Source organism: Euprymna scolopes, chromosome 46 (assembly GCF_053919585.1).
Source record: "Euprymna scolopes isolate OS-2025 chromosome 46, ASM5391958v1, whole genome shotgun sequence".
Classification (NCBI taxonomy): domain Eukaryota; kingdom Metazoa; phylum Mollusca; class Cephalopoda; order Sepiida; family Sepiolidae; genus Euprymna; species Euprymna scolopes.
In genome coordinates this window covers 86,484,792-86,498,947 of record NC_136527.1, presented here as the reverse complement: position 1 = coordinate 86,498,947, position 14,156 = coordinate 86,484,792, and the positions used below count along the sequence as shown (strand labels likewise).

The following is a 14,156-nucleotide window of genomic DNA, read 5'->3' as shown; positions in this document are numbered from 1 at the left end:
AATAGGTACATTTAAACTTCGGCATATAGAGAGCGTTCTACTTGTTGAGTACAGGATGGTCTGCTGTGTGATAGACGACCCCGTCCCCATGTGTGTAATGGTGGATGTATTTAATAGCATAGGAATTGAAAAGACAAAAGGTTGCATAATGAAGACGAAAACATACCGTTATATATCAGTGAAAGAAATGCAATTGATTTGCATAAAAATATACATGAAGAAATGATAGAAAGAATAAGAGTTTGTTAGAATAAGTGTTTGTTAGAATAAGAGTTTGTTACTTGCGGTTGACTGGCTAGTCAGGAACGTGGTGGTGGCCCATGGCCCCACCAGAGCGGTGTTTGTCACATCTTGAAAGTCCAGCGCGAAAGAGGAAGAAATATGGGGAACAGGAAGTGACGTAGCTAGGTCGCTCTGAGTTAAAGGGCGACAATCGAGCTAGGCTGGGAGTTTTCAACTCCCACATGCTCCAGTAGTTTCTTCCCCAGAACGGCTGGACTTTGGAATTCCCTTCTGAGTTCCTGCTTTCCCAACTGTACTGACATGCAGAAGTTCAAGTGTAACGTGAACCAACATCTTGCTGCCCAACTCCCTACATAGTACCCCTGTAGCTTATGTCCCTGATTGTAGCCCCCTACATCAAAGTGGCAGTGTGTCTTGTTTGGGGTGGAATTGTAAAAAAAATTTTTTTTTTAAATCAGTACAGTCTGGAAAACAGGTAGCAGGATTGGTTGTTGGTTGTTTTTATTTTACGGCATATCAACCCTTTTCGGGTTATTTAATGCCGAATCCAAAGATTTTGAAGAAAAAATTTTTTAATAGAATATATTTGTTGTTTTCACGTCGGTTTCTATTCAACCCATCGCAAGGAAAATTAACTGAGACAAATAGCTAGTTTTATTAATGCGTGTACTTTTGTAATGAAAATCACTGGTGACCATGTTTGTACAGGCGGCATATGAAAGGGGTCAACCCTCAATTTGGTCAGGAATGCTGAAAACGAATATTCGTATATTAATTTTAGGTGAGTAAATTAAGAAGTTGTGTATATATATATATATATAACTACTTCATTTACTCACATAAAATTAATATACGAAAGTATAGATTTATGCATAAACTTTAAGTATTTACTTCAAAACTGCTCAATACGTTGGTAGAGCTCGTTAGTAATTTATGAAATATATATGGCGATTAAGCTACACTGAATATTCGGCGTTTCATCCACTATAGGATTCGTTAGCCTGACGAATCCTATAGTGGATGAAACGCCGAATATTCAGTGTAGCTTAATTGCCATATATATTTCATAAATTAACGAATCCTATAGTGGATGAAACGCCGAATATTCAGTGTAGCTTAATCGCCATATATATTTCATAAATTACTATATATATATATATATATATTTGTTAGTACATTTTCATGTTTTTTAAAGGTAGATAACTCTTATTTTTATTATCTCCCTTGAGAAAGCACACACACATATATATGTATATATATATACATATATTTGTGAGTATATTTTCATATGGTTTCCTAAAGGAAACTCTGACTTGATTTATCTGCCTTGATTAATATCTGAGAAGTTCTTTTTGTTTTAACTTATTTTAAAGCGTTTATTTACTTTGGAACATAACAAGTGTTCAGGCTCAAATTAGAACAAGACCGAGGTGACTGTCATGAGACCGTCGTCTCCCTGCATATTAAAACAAAGCCAACCTCCATACGTAGTTAATTGTCATGTCGAAAATAGTAATATATCCAAAAATTACGAAAACTCTACAAGTGCAGAGTTCTTTATAGTTCAAACCAATATTAAGTAATTTTTTTTTTTTTTTTTTTTTGGCATACATTATTGCTGATATTCATGCTGCTCCTCTTTGATCAAATTGTCTCTAGGATGGATTAGGGTTGGGGGTCAGGGTTAGCCTTTTTTTTTTTTATATTTGATATGTAATTCTATGTCGATTTTTTTAATCTTTTCGAATATGCTGAAAACGAATATCACAATTTAATTCGGGGCACATGATGTATAACAAATAGATAACACAGAAAATAGACTTATAGTTTTTAAAGGTTTATTAGAAGAAAAATATGTAACCCACAGTGGGGACCCTAACAGGTACTACCACTCCGGGTCAGAGTGGACCTGGGAGCAATGGTAATTAAAGGGTGGCTCCACACTCCCCAAGCCCGCTTATGGAGCTTTACCATCGGATACAGTTTAAGGTCATATCCAGGACCCTGAAGTGGCGGCGGCTATCCTGTTCTTGTAGAAATTTTGGATGGGAGTGGTCTTCTTCTGGGAGAAGTTTCGGCTGGTTGCTAAATAAAAAGAAAAAAGAGACAAGTTTTAATCCAACGGAAATGGAATCATGTCGTTACAAGTCCGAGTAATTTTGAAATGGATATATCTATAAAAGTGAAAGTGTACAACTTATAGTATAAACCACTGAAATGTTAGATATAGTTTCCTTGGCCATGGATCTAACGTAATAAATTCATATGACCCTTAATCAATAATGGTTAATGTGTCAAAGTTAAAAATAAAGGAAAAAATATATATAAGTGTAATTATTACTTCACGCGACAAATAGCTAGGGGGTTGCTTTAATCCACGATGTATTTGTAAGTCATGCCGTGCTTTCTTTTCTCTAGCTTTAATTTAAACCTACGTCACTGCCAGTGGTCATACACGCAAACACGTAACGGGTTCTAGCCTTCCTCCCTGCTACCACGCGTTTTTTCGTTGTTTGGCTCAACACAAAACCCCCAAACTCCCACGGCTAAAATGCTAGTTTTGTACAAAGTACTGAGATGCCAGACAATTATGCTAGTTTAGAACTTTCAGGTCCAAGTAATCAGCCACATTTTTCAGTTTTGGGGCATAAATATTACTGCAAAGGCGTGTAAAGGGCAAACTCGAATTTGAGCGCAATCGTTATTCTAATAATTGCTCATTTTTAATATGCCATTATTATTATCATTTTCTTATATGGATCAGCAAGATATTTTTACTAGTAATAAGTTTATTTTTAGAACAGCTTATCACTTATTCTCTGGTATATTTTTGGTTTTAAAGTATTATTTTAGTATTAGTGTTTAATCTTTCAGTATTTATACAATTTAACATTTTGATATTTACATTTATGTCGAGGTTTAGTGTTTATTATTTGATCGGTTATAACTTAATTTAGCGCTAATTTATAAGTTATGTTTTAGTATCTAATCATGATTTTTTTGTTTTTAATTATTAGTTTTAGTTTTTATAGTTATTTAATATATTATAATTTATTAGAATATATTAACAGTAGTAAAATTATATTACTGATCCATAATGAAAATGATAATTATAGCTGGAACAATTACATCGAGAGCATTGCCAGGGCTGCTGCGAGGAAGGTGGGCTCTCTCTACCGTGCTAGAAAACTTCTAACACCCCAAAGTATCCTGTACCTCTCTAACAAGGCCACTATTCGCCCATGTATGGAGTATTGCTGTCATATTTGGGCTGGTGCATCGGCTACTAGTCTCTCGCTCCTTGACAGGGTTCAAAAGAGAGTCGCAAATCTGATAGGCCCTAAACTGGCATCTAAGCTTCAGCCTCTGTCCCATCGTCGAAACGTTGCATCCCTCTGCCTGTTCTACAACTATTATAATGGTGAATGCTCTGATGAACTGCAAGCATTTGTGCCCCCACAACGTAAACACCCTCGACAGACCCGACAAGCTGCAAAATCCCACCCCCCACACTGTAGAGATCCCTACATTTAAAAGATCTTTCTACTCCAGTAGTTTCTTCCCCAGAACTGCTAGAATTTGGAATTCCATTCCAGGTCACTGCTTCCCCAACTGTACTGACATGCATAAGTTCAAGTGCAACGTGAACCAACACCTCCCTGCCCAAATCCCTACATAGTACCCCAGTACCCCAGTAGATGTTTCCCCCTGATAGTGGCAAAGTGCCTTGTTTGAGGTAAAAATGTAATACAATAGTAATGTAAATATTTGTATATAATTACAAAGCATATTGTTCATGCATTTACATACTTTACTTTAGGCAAATCCACATGAACAAGGAAACCTATCTCTCTCGGCAAAAATGAGTTCAAACTGAAGAAATGTTATATATAATTGTTTTCGGCTAACTTTACCAAATCTGTGCGTATGCTAAACATAAGTAAAAAAAACAAGTAATGTTCAACGCTGCAAGAGAACTAGAAAGAGAATAAAAGTTAATAGACAGGATAAAGTCTGGAACAAAAAGAGAAAAAATTAATTAGCAAAATTTATCAGGTGCGAAAAAAGTGAGTAATGTTCAACGGTACTGGAGAACAAGAACAGAAAGGGCCAATTAGAAGCTGGAATCATCAAAAGTCATTAGACAAAAAAGAAATCAAGTAAATAGGATGCCATTTATCAGGTGCTGTAAAGAAATGCTCTTTTAGAATCTTCAAGTCTCAACACTCACTAGTAAAAATAAGTCAAAAACAAGTAATGTTCAACGCTGCAAGAGAACTAGAAAGAGAATAAAAGTTAATAGACAGGATAAAGTCTGGAACAAAAAGAGAAAAAATTAATTAGCAAAATTTATCAGGTGCGAAAAAAAGCGAGTAATGTTCAACGGTACTGGAGAACAAGAAAAGAAAGGGCCAATTAGAAGCTGGAATCATCAAAAGTCATTAGACAAAAAAGAAATCAAGTAAATTAAGAAATTAACTGAAACCCATCTAAAACAAAGCAAATTCAGCAGCTGGTACAAAACAAGTGCTGAAAAGGTGGTTTAGAGTCCTGAAGTCTCAACAATCACTAGAAAATTAGAAATAAATCAAGGTAGTTGTTGCAGCACCACCAAGACACATTGATACAATAAATGAAACCTTTATGAATTCGATGGGAAGTTGGAGTTGCTTATAAAAAAAAAAATATATTATTACTTACTTTAGGAATTTCTGGATCTGCTTCCAAGATGGGGATGAGAGGGGTCATGGGTGTTGCTGCTGCTGGTGCTGAAAACTTGAATAACTTTTTCTTTTTTTTTTAATTGTTTTTTTCTTTTTTTGGTTTGTTTGTTTTATTTATTTTCCTTTATTTCATAGCATTTTATTTTTATGAAATTATTTTTTTGGAAATTATAATTAGGAAATAACAATACTTACTTTATGACTTTCTGGAACTGCATCCAAGATCGGGATGAGAGCGTAACGGCTACTGCTGAAACCTGTAATAACTAGTTGTATTTCACATTATTAGTTTTACATTTTTTTTTTTTTTCAGTATATTTTCCTTTAGATCACAGTATTTTAATTTTTGTGAAATTTTCTTTTTTTAAAAAAATATAATTAGAAGAAGATATCAATACTTACTTTATGACTTTCTGGAACTGCATCCAATATTGGGATGACAGGGTCATGGCTGTTGCTGTTGAAACCTGTAATAACTAGTTGTATTTTGCATTATTATTTTTACATTTTTTTTTTTTCGGTTTATTTTCCTTTAGATCACAGTATTTTATTTTTTGTGAAATTTTCTTTTTTTAAAAAATTATAATTAGAAGAAGATATCAATACTTACTTTATGAGTTTCTGGAACTGCATCCAATATTGGGATGACAGGGTCATGGCTGTTGCTGTTGAAACCTGTAATAACTACTTGTATTTTGCATTATTATTTTTACATTTTGTTTTTGTTTTATTTATGTTACTTTAGTACATTGCATTTTACTGAGTGTATGTTAATTATTTTGTTAATTTTTATTAAAATAAAATACCTGTAACAGAAAAATAATTTTGGTTATGATCATGCATGGGTGAATATTTTCGGTTAGACTTGCTAAAGTTGGTTAAAGGAAATATAAGCAGAAAGGAATTCGTTTTAATCACTAGCAACACAACGAAAGAAATACTTACCTGAGGATTGTGCTGATTCTAACTAGAAGCTGCAGTAATGGAAAAGAGGAAAATTAAACTTGTCAATTACAAAAACTGAAATCGAAAAGAAGAAACGCTTGATGCTTTACTCACCTCTGGCTAGTCGTGGTCGCCATCAAACTGAAAAAGGAGGGAAAGGGTGGAATCCACTCGTTACCAGGTACCGTACAGGAAAGGACAGTCTGGGCAGGTAGGTGATGATCTCCCCAAAGTGGAGCGCTACATAAAACATGCATTGCTACGAACATCCTCCGAAAAAGGCGGTTTCTACTCGGAATAAAAGGCGGAGCAGAAAACGGAAGTGTTCTCTCTACTCAACACGATTCCTAGAGAGATACCACAAGATTGTGCGTGAATGTGGAAGAGCCTATGAAAACTCACAAAACTGCCATTCCTACTATCGTATCGGATATTATTAATCGGAGGTCCATCATTGCATTACCGCCCCAGCTCGTAGTTGATAGATAGTAGGAATAATATTACCAGCGCCCTTCAGGCAGCTTGTGAGAACACACAAACTAATGGTAGTATTACTCTAGTCGTTCCTGGTCGAATGGAGCCATGCATGCATTATGTAGTAACACGAGCACGTGTCGCCTGATAAGAAAGAGCGTAGGCTCACCCACTTGGGGAGATTTCCTATCCAGACTTGCACCTATTTGTACACCTGGAACCGGACTCAGAACCTCGACAATGAGAAGAGTCAAGGAGAGCAAGGTGTTGAACTACCTAAAGAGGTCACCATATAAAACAAGCGTTGCTGTGAACAACCTTCCAAAACGAGGGAAGGGACTTTTTGTTCTCTCTACCCAACAGGATTCCTAGAGAGATACCACTAGATTGTGCGTGAATGTGGAAGAGCCTATGAAAGCTCACAAAACTGCCATTCCTACTATCGTATCGGATATTATTAATCGGAGGTCCATCATTGCATTACCGCCCCAGCTCGTAGTTGATAGATAGTAGGAATAATATTACCAGCGCCCTTCAAGCAGCTTGTGAGCACACGCAAACTAATAGCAGTATTACTCTAGTCGTCCGTAGTCGAGTGGAGGCACGCGTGCATTACATAGTAGAAACACGAGCACGTGTCGCTCCCTCTTCGGGGGAATTCGGAAAAGTGCACCTTGCGCTGCAGGTATTTGTTGAGCTGGGAGTTGACTCAACACCTCGACACTGAGAAAAGAGCTTTAGAAAAGCTCCAGATTAGTTACCTGCAAAGTCGAGGAAAGTTGGAGGACCAAGCCTGCGAAGGAGAACACACACAATTTGGGCCTTGATGGAAGCACACGGGAGAGAGGGAGGCCCATTTTTCTCTTTCGGGGGAGTGTTCTCCTTCCAGCCTGCTCGAGCACGTATTTTCTGCTTGCCACATGCAAGCATATAAAAAGACGACCAGATGACGGACGCAACAAACTCATGCGGTCATTAACTGGATTTTGATCGGGTTCCGTACAACAAGGTGTTGAACTCCCTAAAGAGGGCACCATATAAAACAAGCGTTGCTGCGAACAACCTTCCAAAACGAGGGAAGGGACTTTTTGTTCTCTCTACCCAACAGGATTCCTAGAGAGATACCACAAGATTGTGCGTGAATGTGGAAGAGCCTATGAAAGCTCACAAAACTGCCATTCCTACTATCGTATCGGATATTACTAATCGGAGGTCCATCATTGCATTACCGCCCCAGCTCGTAGTTGATAGATAGTAGGAATAATATTACCAGCGCCCTTCAAGCAGCTTGTGAGCACACGCACACTAATTGTAGTATTACTCTAGTCGTTCCTGGTCGAATGGAGCCATGCATGCATTATGTAGTAATAAAATAAAATACCTGTAAGAGAAAAATAATTCTGGCTATGATCAAGCATGGGTGATTATTTTTGGTTAGACTTGCAAAAGTTGGTTAAAGGAAATATAAGCAGAAAGGAATTCGTTTTAATCACTAGCAACACAACGAAAGAAATACTTACCTGAGGACTTGTGCCGATTCTAACTAGAAGCTGCAGTAATGGAAAAGAGGAAAATTAAACTTGTCAATTACAAAAACTGAAATCGAAAAGAAGAAACGCTTGATGCTTTACTCACCTCTGGCTAGTCGTGGTCACCATCAAACTGAAAAACGAGGAAAAGGGTGGAATCCACTCGTTACCAGGTTTCGTACAGGAAAGGACAGTCTGGCCAGGTAGGTGATGATCTCCCCAAAGTGGAGCGCTACATAAAACATGCATTGCTACGAACATCCTCCGAAAAAGGCGGTTTCTACTCGGAATAAAAGGCGGAGCAGAAAACGGAAGTGTTCTCTCTGCTCAACACGATTCCTAGAGAGATACCACGAGATTGTGCGTGAATGAGGAAGAGGCGATGAAAGCTCACAAAACTGCCATTCCTACTATCGTATCGGATATTGTAACTCGGAGGTCCATCATTGCATTACCGCCCCAGCTCGTAGTTGATAGATAGTAGGAATAATATTACCAGCGCCCTTCAAGCAGCTTGTGAGCACACGCAAACTAATGGTAGTATTACTCTAGTCGTTCCTGGTCGAATGGAGCCATGCATGCATTATGTAGTAATAAAATAAAATACCTGTAACAGAAAAATAATTCTGGTTATGATCAAGCATGGGTGAATATTTTTGGTTAGACTTGCAAAAGTTGGTTAAAGGAAATATAAGCAGAAAGGCATTCGTTTTAATCACTAGCAACACAACGAAAGAAATACTTAACTGAGGACTTATGCTGATTCTAACTAGAAGCTGCAGTAATACAAAAGAGGAAAATTAAACTTGTCAATTACAAAAACTGAAACCGAAAAGAAGAAACGCTTGATGCTTTACTCACCTCTGGCTGGTCGTGGTCGCCATCAAACTGAAAAAGGAGGGAAAGGGTGGAATCCACTAGTTACCAGGTACCGTACAGGAAAGGACAGTCTGGCCAGGTAGGTGATGATCTCCCCAAAGTGGAGCGCTACATAAAACATGCATTGCTACGAACATCCTCCGAAAAAGGCGGTTTCTACTCGGAATAAAAGGCGGAGCAGAAAACGGAAGTGTTCTCTCTACTCAACACGATTCCTAGAGAGATACCACAAGATTGTGCGTGAATGTGGAAGAGCCTATGAAAACTCACAAAACTGCCATTCCTACTATCGTATCGGATATTATTAATCGGAGGTCCATCATTGCATTACCGCCCCAGCTCGTAGTTGATAGATAGTAGGAATAATATTACCAGCGCCCTTCAGGCAGCTTGTGAGAACACACAAACTAATGGTAGTATTACTCTAGTCGTTCCTGGTCGAATGGAGCCATGCATGCATTATGTAGTAACACGAGCACGTGTCGCCTGATAAGAAAGAGCGTAGGCTCACCCACTTGGGGAGATTCCCTATCCAGACTTGCACCTATTTGTACACCTGGAACCGGACTCAGAACCTCGACAATGAGAAGAGTCAAGGAGAGCAAGGTGTTGAACTACCTAAAGAGGTCACCATATAAAACAAGCGTTGCTGTGAACAACCTTCCAAAACGAGGGAAGGGACTTTTTGTTCTCTCTACCCAACAGGATTCCTAGAGAGATACCACTAGATTGTGCGTGAATGTGGAAGAGCCTATGAAAGCTCACAAAACTGCCATTCCTACTATCGTATCGGATATTATTAATCGGAGGTCCATCATTGCATTACCGCCCCAGCTCGTAGTTGATAGATAGTAGGAATAATATTACCAGCGCCCTTCAAGCAGCTTGTGAGCACACGCAAACTAATAGCAGTATTACTCTAGTCGTCCGTAGTCGAGTGGAGGCACGCGTGAATTACATAGTAGAAACACGAGCACGTGTCGCTCCCTCTTCGGGGGAATTCGGAAAAGTGCACCTTGCGCTGCAGGTATTTGTTGAGCTGGGAGTTGACTCAACACCTCGACACTGAGAAAAGAGCTTTAGAAAAGCTCCAGATTAGTTACCTGCAAAGTCGAGGAAAGTTGGAGGACCAGGTCTGCGAAGGAGAACACACACAATTTGGGCCTTGATGGAAGCACACGGGAGAGAGGGAGGCCCATTTTTCTCTTTCGGGGGAGTGTTCTCCTTCCAGCCTGCTCGAGCACGTCTTTTCTGCTCGCCACATGCAAGCGTATAAAAAGACGACCAGATGACGGACGCAACAAACTCATGCCATCATTAACTGGATTTTGATCGGGTTCCGTACAACAAGGTGTTGAACTCCCTAAAGAGGGCACCATATAAAACAAGCGTTGCTGCGAACAACCTTCCAAAACGAGGGAAGGGACTTCTTGTTCTCTCTACCCAACAGGATTCCTAGAGAGATACCACAAGATTGTGCGTGAATGTGGAAGAGCCTATGAAAGCTCACAAAACTGCCATTCCTACTATCGTATCGGATATTATTAATCGGAGGTCCATCATTGCATTACCGCCCCAGCTCGTAGTTGATAGATAGTAGGAATAATATTACCAGCGCCCTTCAAGCAGCTTGTGAGCACACACAAACTATTTTAGTATTACTCTAGTCATCCGTAGTCAAGTGGAGGCACGCATGCATTACACAGTAGAAACACGAGCACGTGTCGCTCCCTCTTCGGGGAAATTCGGAGAAGCGCACCTTGCACTGCAGGTATTTGTTGAGCTGGAAGTGTGGACTCAACACCCCGACACTGATAAAAGAGCTTTAGAAAGCCTCCAAACCAGTTACCTGCAAAGTCGGGGAAATTTGGAGAAGCAGGCCTGCGGAGGAGAACACGCTCAAATGGGGCCTTGGAAGCAAACGGGAGGGGTTAGGGTTAGGATAAGGGAAAGGGATAGGGTAAGGCCCATTTTTCTTTTTTTGTTCGGGGAATGTTCTCCTTTCAGCCTGCTCCTTCCTTAACACGTCTTCTTTGCTCGCCACATGCAAGCGTATAAAAAGACGACCAGATGACGGACGTCATTTCCTGGATTTTGTTTTGCCAGAGCCCATTTAGCCGTGTAGTTGTTGTTCAACTACAACGTTACACCCCCCTACCACGGTGAGGATAGGGTTGGACTTTAGGGGGGAAAATACACATCCACATTTACTAATCTTACTCTTGCAATGTTGTTGTAATAAACAAAAAATTAGGAAATTCTTTAATGATTGCATTTTCGTAATTTTGGGATATGTTACGATTGTCGACTACAACTCAGTAGCTAGGATTCTTTTTTTTTTTAAATATCAATTCGAAATGGCGACCGATTCTCTCTTTAACACGGTAAGTTCGGGAAAAGGTGTTATAAATAATAAACTAGACAAAATACTATTAAAAAACCACCCAATATATGTCAAGTTATGTCACGGTAACATATATTGAGCGAATTTATAAAAGTATTTTGTCTAGTTTATTATTTATTACATCTTTTTCCGAACTTACCGTGTTAAAGATAGAGTCGGTCGCCATTTTGAATTTTCCAATATATCGGTAAACACTGTTTTTTCGAGCTGAATAAACATGTTTAATTTAATAAAAACACGAAAATTATATACAGTTTGGTAAAAAAGTAATTTATCTTGCCTTTGATAACATTTATTTGTTATATATTTGTTTTTTGACAACTGTTTCGAATCTATGTGTCCAGTACTAATACACACCCGGTTATTCTATATTAAATAAATACTGAAATCAAATTATGAATAAAAAAAAATATAAAAAAACTGAACTAATTTGGTGGGCTGAAATAAGGAACCAAGCAGAGAGCCGATGCGAGGTTAAAGAGACAGACAGACAGAGGATGTAGTTGGAGAGATACAGTACAGCTAGATAGATAGATAGATAGACAGACAGACAGAGAAATATTTTTAATTTAAATCTAAATTAACGTCTTCTTATTTAATTTGTTAGGTGAAAGTCTACATATAATATTATTTAAACAAATAAAATGAGTAAACGGTCGGTAATTTCCGTAACGCCGACCACAACACTCGTGAAATTCCGTGGAGACAAGTTCGTCAAGGGAGACAATCAAGATTTCCGATTATCTGCCCTTGATTTCTTAGTCTGGCTTTTGCTTATACGCCATATCAACCCTTTTCCAGGTTATTTAATGGCGATTTCAGTATTTTGGAATGAAAATGCTTTTTATAGAATAATTTTTTTTTTTTTTTTTTTATTTATGATTAAATAAGCGACGTGGTTATTCTATATTAAATAAATGCTGAAATAAAATTATAAATAAATAAAAAAATACAATATAAAACCATCGATAATTTAACACATATTCTCAAACAGAAGATTAATACTCGATTTAAAGTTTGCAGCAAACTATTAAAAATACAACAAATTATAAATAAATATACATTTTATTTGACAATGATATCTGTAAAAAAAGGAAACGTGTAGTATCTGTTCTTTTTTTTTTTTTCGTTTAATGACATGAAATAATTATAGGGTTTGTATTACTGTACACATAGATTCGAAAAAGTTGTCAATAAACAAATATATAACAAATAAATGTTATCAAAGGCAAGATAAATTACTTTTCTACCAAACTGGATATAATTTTCGTGTTTTTATTCAATTTAACATGTTTATTCAGCTCGAAAAGCATACAGTGTTTACCGATGTATTGGAAAATTCTAAATGGCGACCGACTGTCTCTTTAACACGGTAAGTTCGGGAAAAGGTGTTATAAATAATAAACTAGACAAAATACTATTAAAAAACCACCCAATATATGTCAAGTTATGTCACGTTAACATATATTGAGCGAATTTCTAACAGTATTTTGTCTGGTTTATTATTTATTACATCTTTTTCCGAACTTACCGTGTTAAAGAGAGAGTCGGGCGCCATTTTGAATTTTCCAATATATCGGTAAACACTGTTTTTTCGAGCTGAATAAACATGTTTAATTTAATAAAAACACGGAAATTATATCCAGTTTGGTGGGCTGAAATAAGGAACCAAGCAGAGAGCCGATGCGAGGTTAAAGAGACAGACAGACAGAGGATGTAGTTGGAGAGATACAGTACAGCTAGATAGATAGACAGACAGACAGACAAATATTTTTAATTTAAATCTAAATTAACGTCTTCTAATTTTTTAATTTGTTAGGTGAAAGTCTACATATAATATTATTTAAACAAATAAAATGAGTAAACGTTTTTCGTAATTTTTGGACATCTTACTATTGGCGACTTTACAAGTGAGTGTGTAAATCAATTTTAACGTCATTCGACTGTTAGGTGGAAAGCACACATAAATACGACGTTAATATTTCACACCGGTGGTCAATAAACTGCACGAGTACTCAAACATCTCTCAACCAAACAAAGGTGAAAAAAAACTAAACAAATAAAATCAGTAAACGGTCGGTAATTTCCGTAACGCCGACCACAACACTCGTGAAATTCCGTGGAGACAAGTTCGTCAAGGGAGACAATCAAGATTTCCGATTATCTGCCCTTGATTTCTTAGTCTGCCTTTTGCTTATACGCCATATCAACCCTTTTCCAGGTTATTTAATGGCGATTTCAGTATTTTGGAATGAAAATGCTTTTTATAGAATAATTTTTTTTTTTTTTATTTATGATTAAATAAGCGACGTGGTTATTCTATATTAAATAAATGCTGAAATAAAATTATAAATAAATAAAAAAATACAATATAAAACCATCGATAATTTAACACATATTCTCAAACAGAAGATTAATACTCGATTTAAAGTTTGCAGCAAACGATTAAAAATACAACAAATTATAAATAAATATACATTTTATTTGACAATGATATCTGTAAAAAAAGGAAACGTGTAGTATCTGTTCTTTTTTTTTTCGTTTAATGACATGAAATAATTATAGGGTTTGTATTACTGTACACATAGATTCGAAAAAGCTGTCAATAAACAAATATATAACAAATAAATGTTATCAAAGGCAAGATAAATTACTTTTCTACCAAACTGGATATAATTTTCGTGTTTTGATTCAGTTTAACATGTTTATTCAGCGCTCGAAAAGCATACAGTGTTTACCGATGTATTGGAAAATTCTAAATGGCGACCGACTGTCTCTTTAACACGGTAAGTTCGGGAAAAGGTGTTATAAATAATAAACTAGACAAAATACTATTAAAAAACCACCGAATATATGTCAAGTTATGTCACGTTAACATATATTGAGCGAATTTCTCAAAGTATTTTGTCTAGTTTATTATTTATTAATAAATCTTGCGCATTTGGGGTAACGTACCCC

The 14,156-nt window shown here is 37.0% G+C and overlaps 1 long non-coding RNA gene across 1 annotated transcript; it reads right to left on the bottom strand.

The window, feature by feature from the left end:
• Positions 1-2,064: 2,064 nt before the first annotated feature.
• LOC145271300 (uncharacterized) lies at positions 2,065-7,839 on the bottom strand. Its single transcript, XR_013865812.1, has 2 exons — positions 4,945-7,839; positions 2,065-2,328 (listed from the first exon to the last, which is right to left on the bottom strand). It is a non-coding gene; the product is annotated as an uncharacterized LOC145271300 (long non-coding RNA).
• Positions 7,840-14,156: the final 6,317 nt, after the last annotated feature.